At 41.4% G+C, this 12,190-nt stretch overlaps 1 pseudogene; it reads right to left on the bottom strand.

The window, feature by feature from the left end:
• Nucleotides 1-7,656: 7,656 nt before the first annotated feature.
• Nucleotides 7,657-9,165, bottom strand: LOC119272679 (annotated as a pseudogene).
• Between the last annotated feature and the right edge of the window lie 3,025 nt (nt 9,166-12,190).

Below are 12,190 nucleotides of genomic sequence, written 5' to 3'. Positions count from 1 at the left end.
AAATTCGAACCAAAATTTTTGACGTTCAAACTCATCACATGTGGGTTGAGCTATCTGAATTGTTTGTCATGTTCACATATCGTACACAGTTCTGAATAAGGGACCATGTCTGATGACACTTTTCGCGCCAATTTTTTCGCTGAAGCGATTCCAAATTTTCGGCTTCCTCGGAAATATCTACCTCCCCGCCCCTCCCCCTTACCAAAAGCCACATTTCCCATGTTTCCACCTTCCTTTCCAAGTTAAAACCTTCACTCCTTGCTTGCAGCGCCGCCTCCTCGCCGGCGACCCTCCTTCACGCTATTCGGCCTCGCCTATCCAGGCAGGTAATCCACACCAGACCTCAATCCTCCTCCTCCTTCCACATCCCACATGCCCCGACCGCCGGCGCGAGTGTGAAACCTTCCACCCAAATCACCGTCCCCTCCACCAAATAAGCACTACCCTATGCCATGGTGCACGCAACATAGCTACGATCTCAAGGAGCATTTGGCAGCGGAGAAGAAAATTGCGACCGCACGCGCAGATGAGGTCGCGATGGCTGCCATTCGTGCCGACCCCCAGATCTTCAAGGAGCACCTTGCCGTCGAGGCCACCTTCGACGCCTCGCGCGCCGACGCCACAACACGGTTGGCTGCTTTAAACGATAGTTCGTGTCGTTTTCTTGAGGCCACCGTCGGTGCCTTCGACAAAGACTACGAGGTGTTTTCTTAGCGTGCACGTGCTCAAATCATCTCGAGAGCTAGTAGATTGGTGCCCAGAGCGGATCAAGCAACTCACCACTACGACGAGGGAACCCACAAAGTGGAGGCCTCGCCCTGTTCCATGTCCAAGGAGCCAATCGTCATCGATATCTCCGACAATGAGGAGTAGCTTGTCTTATTAGCTCATTATAAGGACCCATGTTCAGTTTGCTAGCTACTGCCTTTCCTTAACAAATTCTAGTGCATTGTGCTATCTACTTTTACCATGCAATCTTCTTCTCTAGAGTATATGTTCTATATGTCGTGCAATGTGGTGTTCGGTTAAATGTTTGGTTCAATCTGCAAATGTGATGCTCAATTCTTCAGGGTGCAATTTTCCAAGTTGTCTAGCATGCTTGGTTTGGTTAACTGTCAGATATTCTGTTAGGAGTATGTCATATTGTGCAATGTGGTGCTTAGTTAACGTTTGGTTCATTTGTTGTGGTGTTTAGTTAACTGTTTGGTTCAATTCTGCAATGCGATGTTCAATTGTTCTGGGTGAATTCTGTTATCTTATACCATGTGAGAAATAAATCGAATTTGGTTGTACTAAATACATGAGAAACAAATACAATTGATGTATTTCCAAGTTGTTAATCATGCTTGGTTTAGTTAACTGTCTGATCTTCTATTAGGAGAATGTTATATTATGTAATGTGGTGCTCAGTTAACGTTTTGTTCATTTGTTGTGGTGTTTAGTTAATTGTTTGGTTCAATTCTGCAATGCGATGTTCAATTGTTGTGGCTGCATTCTGTTATTATATACCATGTGAGAAATATATTTAATTTGGTTGTACTAAATATACGAGAAACAAATACAATTGATATATTTCCAAGTTGTTAAGCATGCTTGGTTTGGTTAACAGTCTGATCTTCTATTAGAAGTATGTTATATTGTGCAATGTGGTGCTCAGTTAATGTTTGATTCATTTGTTGTGGTGTTTAGTTAACTGCACGTGCATGGTTCATTGTCTAATAGCACATTATTGTGCAATTGTAGGAACCATTATAATATGTAGGTTTTAAACAATTTGGTCTTGCACATGTAGGTCCTGCTATAAGAGGTTTTGACCCACTGTTCGACCCTTTTTGCATATGGGGAAATGAGTTGTCCATGAACATCAATCAAGTCAAGAAACTCAGAAAGATTGTTAGGATAATGAAATTAGCGACAAAAATAAGATCTTTGTCTGCACAACGAAGAAGACATCAATTCACTACAAGATGGTACTAACTATTATACCTTGCCATTTTTTATTCCTTTGCCCCATTTCCAATATAGAGAAGATATTTATGCACATTCTTGTTTTCAGGCCTTTCTAAAGTAGCTCACTGATGATTACCTCTCAAACCACCTCTATGGTCAGGAGGCGAGGAAGGTTTTCATACAACACCCACAGTTCAATATTGAAGTATTTCTGAAGAGGACGAAGGACGGACGGTCAATCGTCCACAGGCACCGGCCTAAAGTTGCAAAGACCTTCAACATGAATGAAGGATCGATATTCGCCTTCCGCTTCAGCAGTTTTCCAAATGAGATGCATCTTTCTATGTACCATCTATGGTGCTAATTTCGAAAGGTTCTACATGTTGCATGTGAAACTTGGTGCTGGTGCAGTTGTGTAATGGGGTAGCTGAGTGCTGAAGCTATATCATGTTGTACTCTAATGTATTTTAATTATGAAATTCTTCTTTCTTAATATGGAAATGAAATATATTCCATTCTTAATATGAATGTCAATTATATTAATAAATGGATTATTAATAATAGGGCAATTAGCCTGCTAATTGGGTTTTGCTATTGCAAACGATTATTGAAAAATTAACGTGGGTGATGACCTCAGGCAACGCACATAGTTTTTAGGAATAAACCATGTTGGATCAATGAACAATCACATATGACTTTCTCTTGAAAACTGTTTGCGTTAGGCCACCTTGCGCAAACGTTTACCACATAGAAACTGTGTGTGATGGACAACATTTGCCACACAGTTTCTTCTACGGACCGTGTGTGATGCATTCAATAACGTAAATGGTAAAATTGTTAATGTCATCTGCAATGGCAACACTATCACAAATGATTTAACGGGAAAAATTATGTGTGATGTACCTGTGAACGGAAATGTTTTCCTTGGAGTGACTGTGTGGGATGTATATACGAATGAAAACGTTTAGCGGGGACTGCCTGTGTGGGATGTACTTGCGACCCGAAACAATTTCGCATGTATAATTGTATTTTTAGCTCTACTGTACATATTTCCGTATTTGAGCGCTCGCTGGATGCACACAAACTCATTTTGCCGAGCATGTGTGCCAGGAGGGCATATCCCCGACGGTTTCTTGGTCGTGTGGGAAGGACCCCCCTATCGCCATCACTCACTAGGCGACGGTTCCAAATGCCGTCGCGGAAAGGGGTTAAAAACCGTTTGTATAACACTGACGTGTACCAGTGTTGGGAGGTCATCGTGGTCTTTGGTAGGGGAGGACAAGTTGCGAGAAGAGCATCACTTCCTAGGAGTTTTCTATAAAATGTTCTATTCCTGGGTGGTTGAACGCAACCTTCTCCATCTGTACCACTGGTTTCGCATCTAACGAACCATAATGCCAGATCTTATGATTGCATCTCAAGCATAGATTGCATACTAGTCGTGCCCTATCTATTAAACGTTTGCCGCCGGTATGAAAAATGCTAGGACTTTTTTTAGATAATACCAAGACCATATACATTGTACTATTGTTCGTAATGGTATATTGTGGATGTTTATCTCTAGTTTTTGTTCTATTTGTGCTCTTTATTTTAGAGATTAAAGATGTCTGATCCACCGGCTAGCCCTAGAGAACATAGACGAAACAGATAAGTGAGTTTGGGCAAAGCTTTGGACCCCTCTGTGCTATTCATAATTCTGTGAGTGACAATAATGGGACTATATAGTGCACACCAAGAATGGAAGTCTGGATTCTATCGGGACCAGTTATTCGCTCAAGTCGTAATGGTTATCCATAGATCATAATGCTTTGGTCTGATCATTTTTGACCTTAATACCTTCTACGGCTACGTGCATCATTAGTGTCGGGAAGCGGACAAATAACATAACCACTCCAATGAAAAGGAGAAAGTAGGATGAATACAACAATGGCGGAACTGGGTTCAATGAGTAGACAACAATGAATGGATTTGATGGAGGGATAGTAATACATAACATCTAGATTCAAAGGATATTAAATAGGTTACCAATTAATGGAATTGTATTTAATGAAAACTAATATAGTAACAATGTAAAAAAATGCAAGTGAACAAGGAATTTATTAGACATGACCAACAAGCATCCCAGCCCGGGAGTCAAAGGGTAAAGTTCACAATTATACCCTCTTAGGGGGGCTGGTCTAGCATTAACATATTATGCCAGAATCACACGAGTTCCACAAGAGCAGAGCCCTTTGGTCATTTGGAGCTCAACACTTACTAGCTAGTATATACATGAGGACTCATCACAAATACTCAGAACAAAGTTTGTCTCAAACGGAGAACTTAATAAGTCTCATACCTGAACTATGAATGGTAAAATATGCTTGATACCAATATAGATTAAATGCGATATATGGAAATTAATGAGGTTAGTGTTGTCGGGCTCAAATATGAAGCTTCATGTCTCTCGAGGGAGAAAAAGTTAAATCATGGAGATTTCTTGTTTAGCGGAACACATTTATTTCCAATGGTATTTTGGCAAATGACATATAACAAGTGAAAATAATATATATCTCATTGTACTATGAGATAAATGCTAATAAGAGATCATGTACTAGCTCTCTCTGGGCGCCACATCATCTATAGTCATTCTAAAAGCTGAAACTACATTTAGTGTCCCTACTGGTTTTTGATGATTAATGACAAACATTTAAGGGACTATTTTGCTTGATGAGTATGCACACATGTGGCCCCATAAGATATTTGTCTAACTAATGGATTTTAACCCCTAAAAATGTTGAATACATGATTGTTGCCTCAAGTCTTGGTGGAGTTTATAGTTCATAGTGCCTCAGTGAGTCAATTTGAGTATAGGGCAAAATGTACTGTTAAGATCGGTTGGATATCGTGGTTAGACAGTGAAACTTGCTGATGCTCAGATAGAACCCAACCAAATACACAATTTATCCTTTGAAAACTCTTTGAGATGCATTGCTTACGTTCGGTTACATCGTTTTGATATCGGTGTCATCGAGGGTGACATCTCTTGAATGTGTATTAATTAGTATTCGACATGGCTGAGTGCTCAAGATATAGTTATCAAGTTCAGAGTCTTCGGTTATGAAATATGTGTCACCGCCCTTACTTCAACATCGTGATTTAGGGAACTTAATCATTGGGGTCACCTAGGTGTTTCTGGTTCATCGCAAGTTATGTTCGACTAGAACCATTGGGAATTTTTTGTGTTGTAAACCCACGTTCTATTGTGCACCTAGTACTGTAGTGTTGACTGCTAGCTGAATGACTTGGAGTTGCTGGCTAGTGTCTCGGTGCTGCTGAGCTGGGAATCCAGAAGAATAACAGCTAGTTTTCGGAGCATACGTATAAGTAGTACCCTGCCTTGCTTGTTTGGGTGGACACTCCAACTCATTTATTTCACTCTCATACTTTGTGTTCCCACTCCTCTGTGTTATGGAGACACATATTAAAAGTGGTAATCTTCGAGAGAGTAGTTGAGTTGTGATTGAGTATCATGGAAGAACATCTTCGAGCCAAGAGATTTTACCTGTTAATCTTGGAGAATTTCCATTCCCTAGACGGGTAGGGGTTATTTTAGAACATACATCACGTGGATCTACTCCGATCAAGTTTGTAAGGATCCAAGGATCACCTCAATATCCACCTCGAGTGATTGGGCGATTTCTGTGTGAACTTGCCTCAAGGATAAGAAGTTGAAGTCTAAGTGACTTTGGAGCATCGTGCTCAACCTTCCAAACGAAGACGTAGAGTACTGGCCAAGAACTTATTCATACTTGTTCTTGATATATGCTGGTTTATGATCTGGTTGCCGCATAGATGTAGTTCTAGTGTTTCATACCTGCCTCCTCCTTTACCTTTTGGGAATAAATCTTAGAATCTGCTATTCATCCCATCTAGCTGGTAAACCTTGACCTTTCAATGTCCCACCCACATAATAGATATTGGCTATACATGCAATGTAATTTTGCCTTGCTCACCTTCTTCTCTCACAAAGTGTAAGTTTACAACCCACTCATATTCTCTCTCGTCTCCTCTCTCTCCTCTCCACTCTTCTTCGACTTACAAATATGATGTGTCAACTTGTATAGCCTACTTAATTCACCCTGTGGTACTTGCTCTAAGAAATAAAGAGATCACAATGGTAAATATCTCTTTATAATAAGATCAACAAAATAGTGTGTGAAAGGACTAAGTACATCGATGTAATGAGAATATACTATAATACCAGAGTTGCTACTTGCCTGACCGGTAGGACGGGCATACCATACGGTTGCTTCCAACACGAACAAAAGCAGAACCAACATGAGTCTCTTTGCTCCTTCTTCTTGATGTGATTGCAACAAAATTTCTTTTTAACACAGTACAATCATAGATGCCCACATACACACACATACACTCACCTCTATGAACGCACGCACACACACCATACCCCTATAGGCACATCGTAGTGGACAGGAACATCTCCTCACACTGAACGAAACATTGCCGGAAAGTCTGAAATAAATCCAGAAAAATGTACACACTGGTGTCAAGTCCTGGACTAGAACTCTAGTGGGATGGTCCCACTAAAGAAAACTAATCGTTTGAGCTACGTCCAGTTCGTATCCCGACTAGATTTCTGGTCCTATGAACCTACTTCAACAACACCCTGCTTGCCTTATATACTGGCTAAAAAGTAATTAACTAGTCATATGTGAAGGTATCAAACTTTCCCAGCCGCAGACACCAAGTGTTCGTAACTCTCAACCGCTCTGACGGGTTCAGTCGGTGTCCCGCCGCTATTGTCATATTGTGCCGCTGGCTACTACTTGTATTACAAGTTTTTTTCTCAAGGGTGATGGTATGGTAGGATGATAGCCTTGATTACTTTCCGCCTGCATTTCCAATACCATGATCTGAACAATAGATCTGAACATAAAAAAATGTTGGCAAAAGAATGACCCATATATGCTATTGCCCAAACACCAAAGCACATATAATGGAAGCACCACTTAGTGTGAAAATATAGAAGATATTAGCGATGGCTATAGTATCTTGGATGGATGCAAAGATATATAATAGCAGGAAGGAGAGCATCCTGTCCTGGTTGGAGACTGTTTCGGTAAGGAATTGTCAAGCAGGCAAGTAGTGTGAGGAAACACAATTATGTCTTTTAAGGGAGTTTGGGCCTAATCTCAATTGGAAATAAATTATCAGTCTGATGTCTTTTAGGGCTCTACGCAACTTGTTCCTAGTCGGTCAACCAATAATAGTGTCTACTGCTATTGCTAATTAAACGTGATAGCCTTGCAAAGACACATATCCTAGAGTGCATGAACACACCATATACCCTGACAAGCAAAAAAATATTTGTAGTTCTTTGCAGATGTTCCCAATACCATGACACATGTTTCGAATTCCCACGAGCACGATATCCTTTACCACCAATGATGCAGATTAAAAGTTTGTTCACTATGACTCGAGCACTTGTTGAATCATTGCGCGAATTCCCACGAGAACGGTATCCTTTACCACCAATGATGCAGATTAAAAGTTTGTTCACTATGACTCGAGCACTTGTTGAATCATTGCGCAAAAACTGGATTTTAATGATAACCCCATGAAGAATAGTCTAGACACACCAAAATGTCGTTGAGGAGGAAGGGTCGGGTGTTGATGCTCCACCACGTCCACAATGGATGGATCAGTTCAATCCATCGCCGGGAGGTAGATGCGGTGGAAATTTCTCCTGGTCAGCCTCCTACGACAGGTAGGGCACTTCTTCTGAAATCGGATGGAGGCCTATATGCATTTCTTGCAGAAGATGTGGCCGCAGATAGTAGACGACGCATCGATCAGCTCATTGATGCAGACTGGGCAGGTGAACTTTGGTTCCCTTGGGAGATCTTTCATAGGCGCCGGGCGTGCCTGCGCCACCTTTGGCTGCAGTGTTTAGCGGAGCTTTTGGGATACATATATGTAAAGCAGTAGCATAGTGTAGAGTTATTACAGAGAATCTATTGGCTTCACGTGTATCCAGATTGTGTGTTAACAGGTTGTTGTTGGACGCTCCAGAAAGATCATGACTTGTAGGGTTTATCCCTAGTGAAAGCATTGTGTTCACATGCCCATCAGAAGTTCCTTCTTGAAAAAACAATGCAAGACATATGAAGTTATTAAACGGGAAATATGGTCAGGCAAACTAGGGGGAAAATACTCCCAAGACTTAATAGTCTATGTGTAATTGGAAAATTCAGATATGAATATGGGTAAATTGTTCTGGTAATACATCTTTCAGGTTAGCATTTTACTTGAAGCTATTTTATCACATAATAGCTACTTAGTGGATGCATGGCTTCATTCTGAACGCCCGTGCTGGACTAAAAAACAGTGGTGTTTGTTACCACATAAGTTGATTTTTATCCAGCATGGTACGCTACTGGCTGTTCGCTTCCTAGACTAGAAGCCCCGCACCAATGTCTACATATCCAACTAATCTCAGTCATCAAACCATATGTTAATCCAACGACTTACATTGCTGCAATGGTGAGCGTTGAACATATTTAGCATGCAATAAATATCATACCAAATATCAATATCGGCATTAATTTACCACATAATTGATGCACGATTAATATTCTACCTACCTATCCACGTGCGGCTAATATCATATCTAATGTTAAACGATATGTCAATCTTAGGCATCGAACCAATCCAACGACTTACATTGCTGCAATAGTGAGCGTTGAACGTGTTTAGCATGCAATTAATATCATACCAAATATCAATATCGGCATTCATTTACCGCATAATTGATGCACAATTAATATTCAACCTAATATCAACGTACCTGTAGCTAATATCATATCTTATATCAACACCCATTCAATGTACACATTTACTAGTAGCCATAATAAGGATATGTATGAGCAAGATCTCAGAAAATCTATCTGTACCTGGCAGGGAGGTATCCATGTTGGCATTCTGCAGAACCATGTCTACACTAGACGACAAAGGGCCAACATTGCCCGTCACATAAGACATTCTAGAATTTTTGCTTGCACCTTGCATGATACTGGATGTCAGGTTCATCGCCCCATAGCTAGGGGAAGGTGCTATCTGTCTTAATGATTGTTCATTTTGTCGGTATTGTCAGTTCTGAGCCGTGTAGGTCTCGATAGCAAACATCATTGCTGGTGGCATTGGTCACCTCGTCATGTTATAGTACTCCATCTTCCCAAACAACAAGAGATATCAACAACTCACATGATTAATTAAATGGTAATATTTGATATCTTGCTCGGAAATGGACTTGGTTGCCTGAAAACCAAAGATCCAAAAAAGAAGGAAAGAGAGGAACACCTTGTTTGGGTATTTTCTAAACAAGATTTCCTCGAGCCAGCTCGCAAGCGCCCGGACCACACGTGTGCTGGGGATCAATATATAGCCAGCGGGTGCTGGGCGAGTGCCGCAATCCCCTTTCTATATCTAGCCGGACCACACGTAATTACTTCCTACCAGAGAATGAGATAATCGCCCTACGGCCGGTGACACGCGTCAGACTGCAGCTGGTTGATATGCGTGGTGCTTGCATTATTTCTGGATTTATTTCAGAATTTTCGGCGATGAACTTTCAGTGGGAGGAGACGTTCCCGTCGACGCCGAGGCGCCTACGGTAACTTCGTAAATCTCAAGATGATATGCCGATTCAGTTTTTCGGAGGTGCTCACGGGGGTAGGGCGTACGTGTGTGCGTTCATAGGAATGAGTGTATGCGCGTGTATATGAGCGCTTGTGTCTGTACTAATGTTCAAAACAAAATACAGTTGGTATGCGTGAGCCTGGCCTCTCTTGGTTTTGGGTTTTCCTCCTGTCTATATTGGATGTTCACCGCCAATTTGAAAAAAGGTTGGGAATTTTTTATTTTTTCTTTGCAAGAAGTCCAAGGCCATAAAAACTAAAATTGTCCAGCTCTTACAAGACCAACTTTACAAAATTAGAAAACAAAACACATATCCGTGAGTATATCACCACCATCTTCCTCTTGCACTGATCAGTGGCGTGCCGTGAGGTAATATCGATCCGTCTCTGGATCTCTGCAACACCCTTGAAGCCAAGGTGACATTGTTGAGACGAACAATCACGTTGACCATAGCAAAGAAATGGATCCAAATCCAAGAAAAGGATGAGTTGGGCCAAATTGATAGCTTCATGGCATCAAAAGGAGAAGGAACGAATCCAAGATTAGGGTAAAACTTGTGTCAAGTCAAAATACACTCAATCTCCTCCAGGTGGGACACATCCCAAAACCCTAAGATCGCCCTTCATGTCACCAAGAAGCTGTCTACGAGGAAGGAGACAAGGAAGAAGAAGTAGGAGAACAACAATAGCACCTCTAGCGCGACCCTAGGGTCGGTGCTAATGGCACCATCTCCACCACGCCATCACAACATCGTTGTCATCACATCTGCCATTTTATTCATGGGCACCAATGCCTCCATGGCACCTTTCATGTTAAATTTCATAATCCACTCGTATAATAGTGTCATGCCTCCCTTAATACAGTAAAAACTTGGAAGAAAATTGGAGTAATTTTCTTGTAAATAAAGTCCAGCCACCTCATATATATAAGAGATGTGATGGCCGATTGAGCACCCAATCAATCAATCTACCACTTTTACCTTTATGTTTTTTATCTCTCCTTTGTTTTATTCTTCTCCGTTCTTCTTTGTCCTTCATGTTCGGTGGCAGCCATCCACAAGACCCTAGGGGTGTTCATGTCGACCTAGGGCATCCCATAGCAAGTGCTCCCTCATGGGGTCCCTCCCAGGCATGTGGTCTTTCGGGTCCTCAAAATATCTCGTCGACATATCTTGTGTATTCGGCGAGAATCCTCAGGCAACGTTGGCTTTCTTATCATGCTCGACGCCGGGGTACACATTGACATGTTTGTTTGCAAATAGAAAGTCAATTAGCTTAGTAGCAAGTAAGCTTAGCTTTAATTTATCAATAATAAAGTTGTGGACTGCAGATCTGTTCTTCCTAGCCCAGGTAGGATGAGAAGGTGCCCAAGCCCATGGTGTAAATTGTTAGAGTCCATATTTGGAGCAAGATAAATAATCTTATTTCGATTACGAGAAATTTGATCGGTATATTTACTAAAGAGGATGGAACATTTACTCCAATTTGGTGCTTTGGCGAGAAGTGTCACAATAAATATAATGATATGCGCAAAAATGGAGGCCTCATTATTATCTGCCCTACCCGAAACAATCGAGTAATGAACAAACATCGAAAAATATATGAGGGGCAGGCAGAGGGCAAGTTGGATACCTTCCAAATGATTAGAATTAAAGGCTTCTTGTAGACAAAGTGACAGTTCATTGACTACAAGAGTGAAAAGATACGGCGACAACGAACAACCTGGTTGGATACCTTCGAGTACCCCGAAAGTAGTGAAAAGGTTGGGCATTAATGTTAACGGCAAAGGAGACATATGTCATGAATTTGAAAATTAACTTTATGAAATGACAATGCAACCCTTTAGAGTCCAGGTCAGCCGGCCACACCTCCACCAGCACATCAACGTATTTCCTTGCCATTGCCAATGGTCTTCGTAGGGGTTGCACCATTGCAATGCTTTGGGATGGACCTAGGTTGCTCCATGACAAGGTTGAGATCCAAACTCATGTCGACGACTTCTACAAAGACTAGTTCTAAAGACAACCTAGGGGAGGGGCGGGGTTGCATGGAGAATGCCCTCATCCTCCTCCCTTACACGAAAAATGATGTTGAAGCTAATATTTTGTCCATGCGGCCAGATTCGACACCTGGTCCGATGGTTTGCATGTACGGTTCTTTTTGGAATTTTGGAGTGCCATCAAAAGGGTGGTGATGGACATTTTCCAGGATTTCTATGTCGGAGTGCTTGACGCCTCACGTTGGAACTACCATGCATGTCATGACGTTAATTAATCCCAAAGGTAGTGGGAGCGAAGGATATCCCATAGTTCAGGACGAGCACGGTTATTAAAGTGGTCTTTCATATCGTAGCTAAGGAGCATCCCATTAGATGGCTCCTATTATGGCTAGAATTATCCATCTGAACCAATTGACTTTTATCCAAGGGTGCTTTATTAAGAATATTGTGGATGCATTTTTTTGTACTTTTAGGCAAGTTCAACCACTTTTTTTAAATGTAGTAGGTTCAATCACTAAGCTACCAGCTTGTGTGTGCTTGTTTG

This window comes from Triticum dicoccoides, chromosome 3A (genome assembly GCF_002162155.2).
Source record: "Triticum dicoccoides isolate Atlit2015 ecotype Zavitan chromosome 3A, WEW_v2.0, whole genome shotgun sequence".
NCBI lineage: Eukaryota > Viridiplantae > Streptophyta > Magnoliopsida > Poales > Poaceae > Triticum > Triticum dicoccoides.
This window is presented reverse-complemented; position numbering and strand designations above follow the sequence as displayed.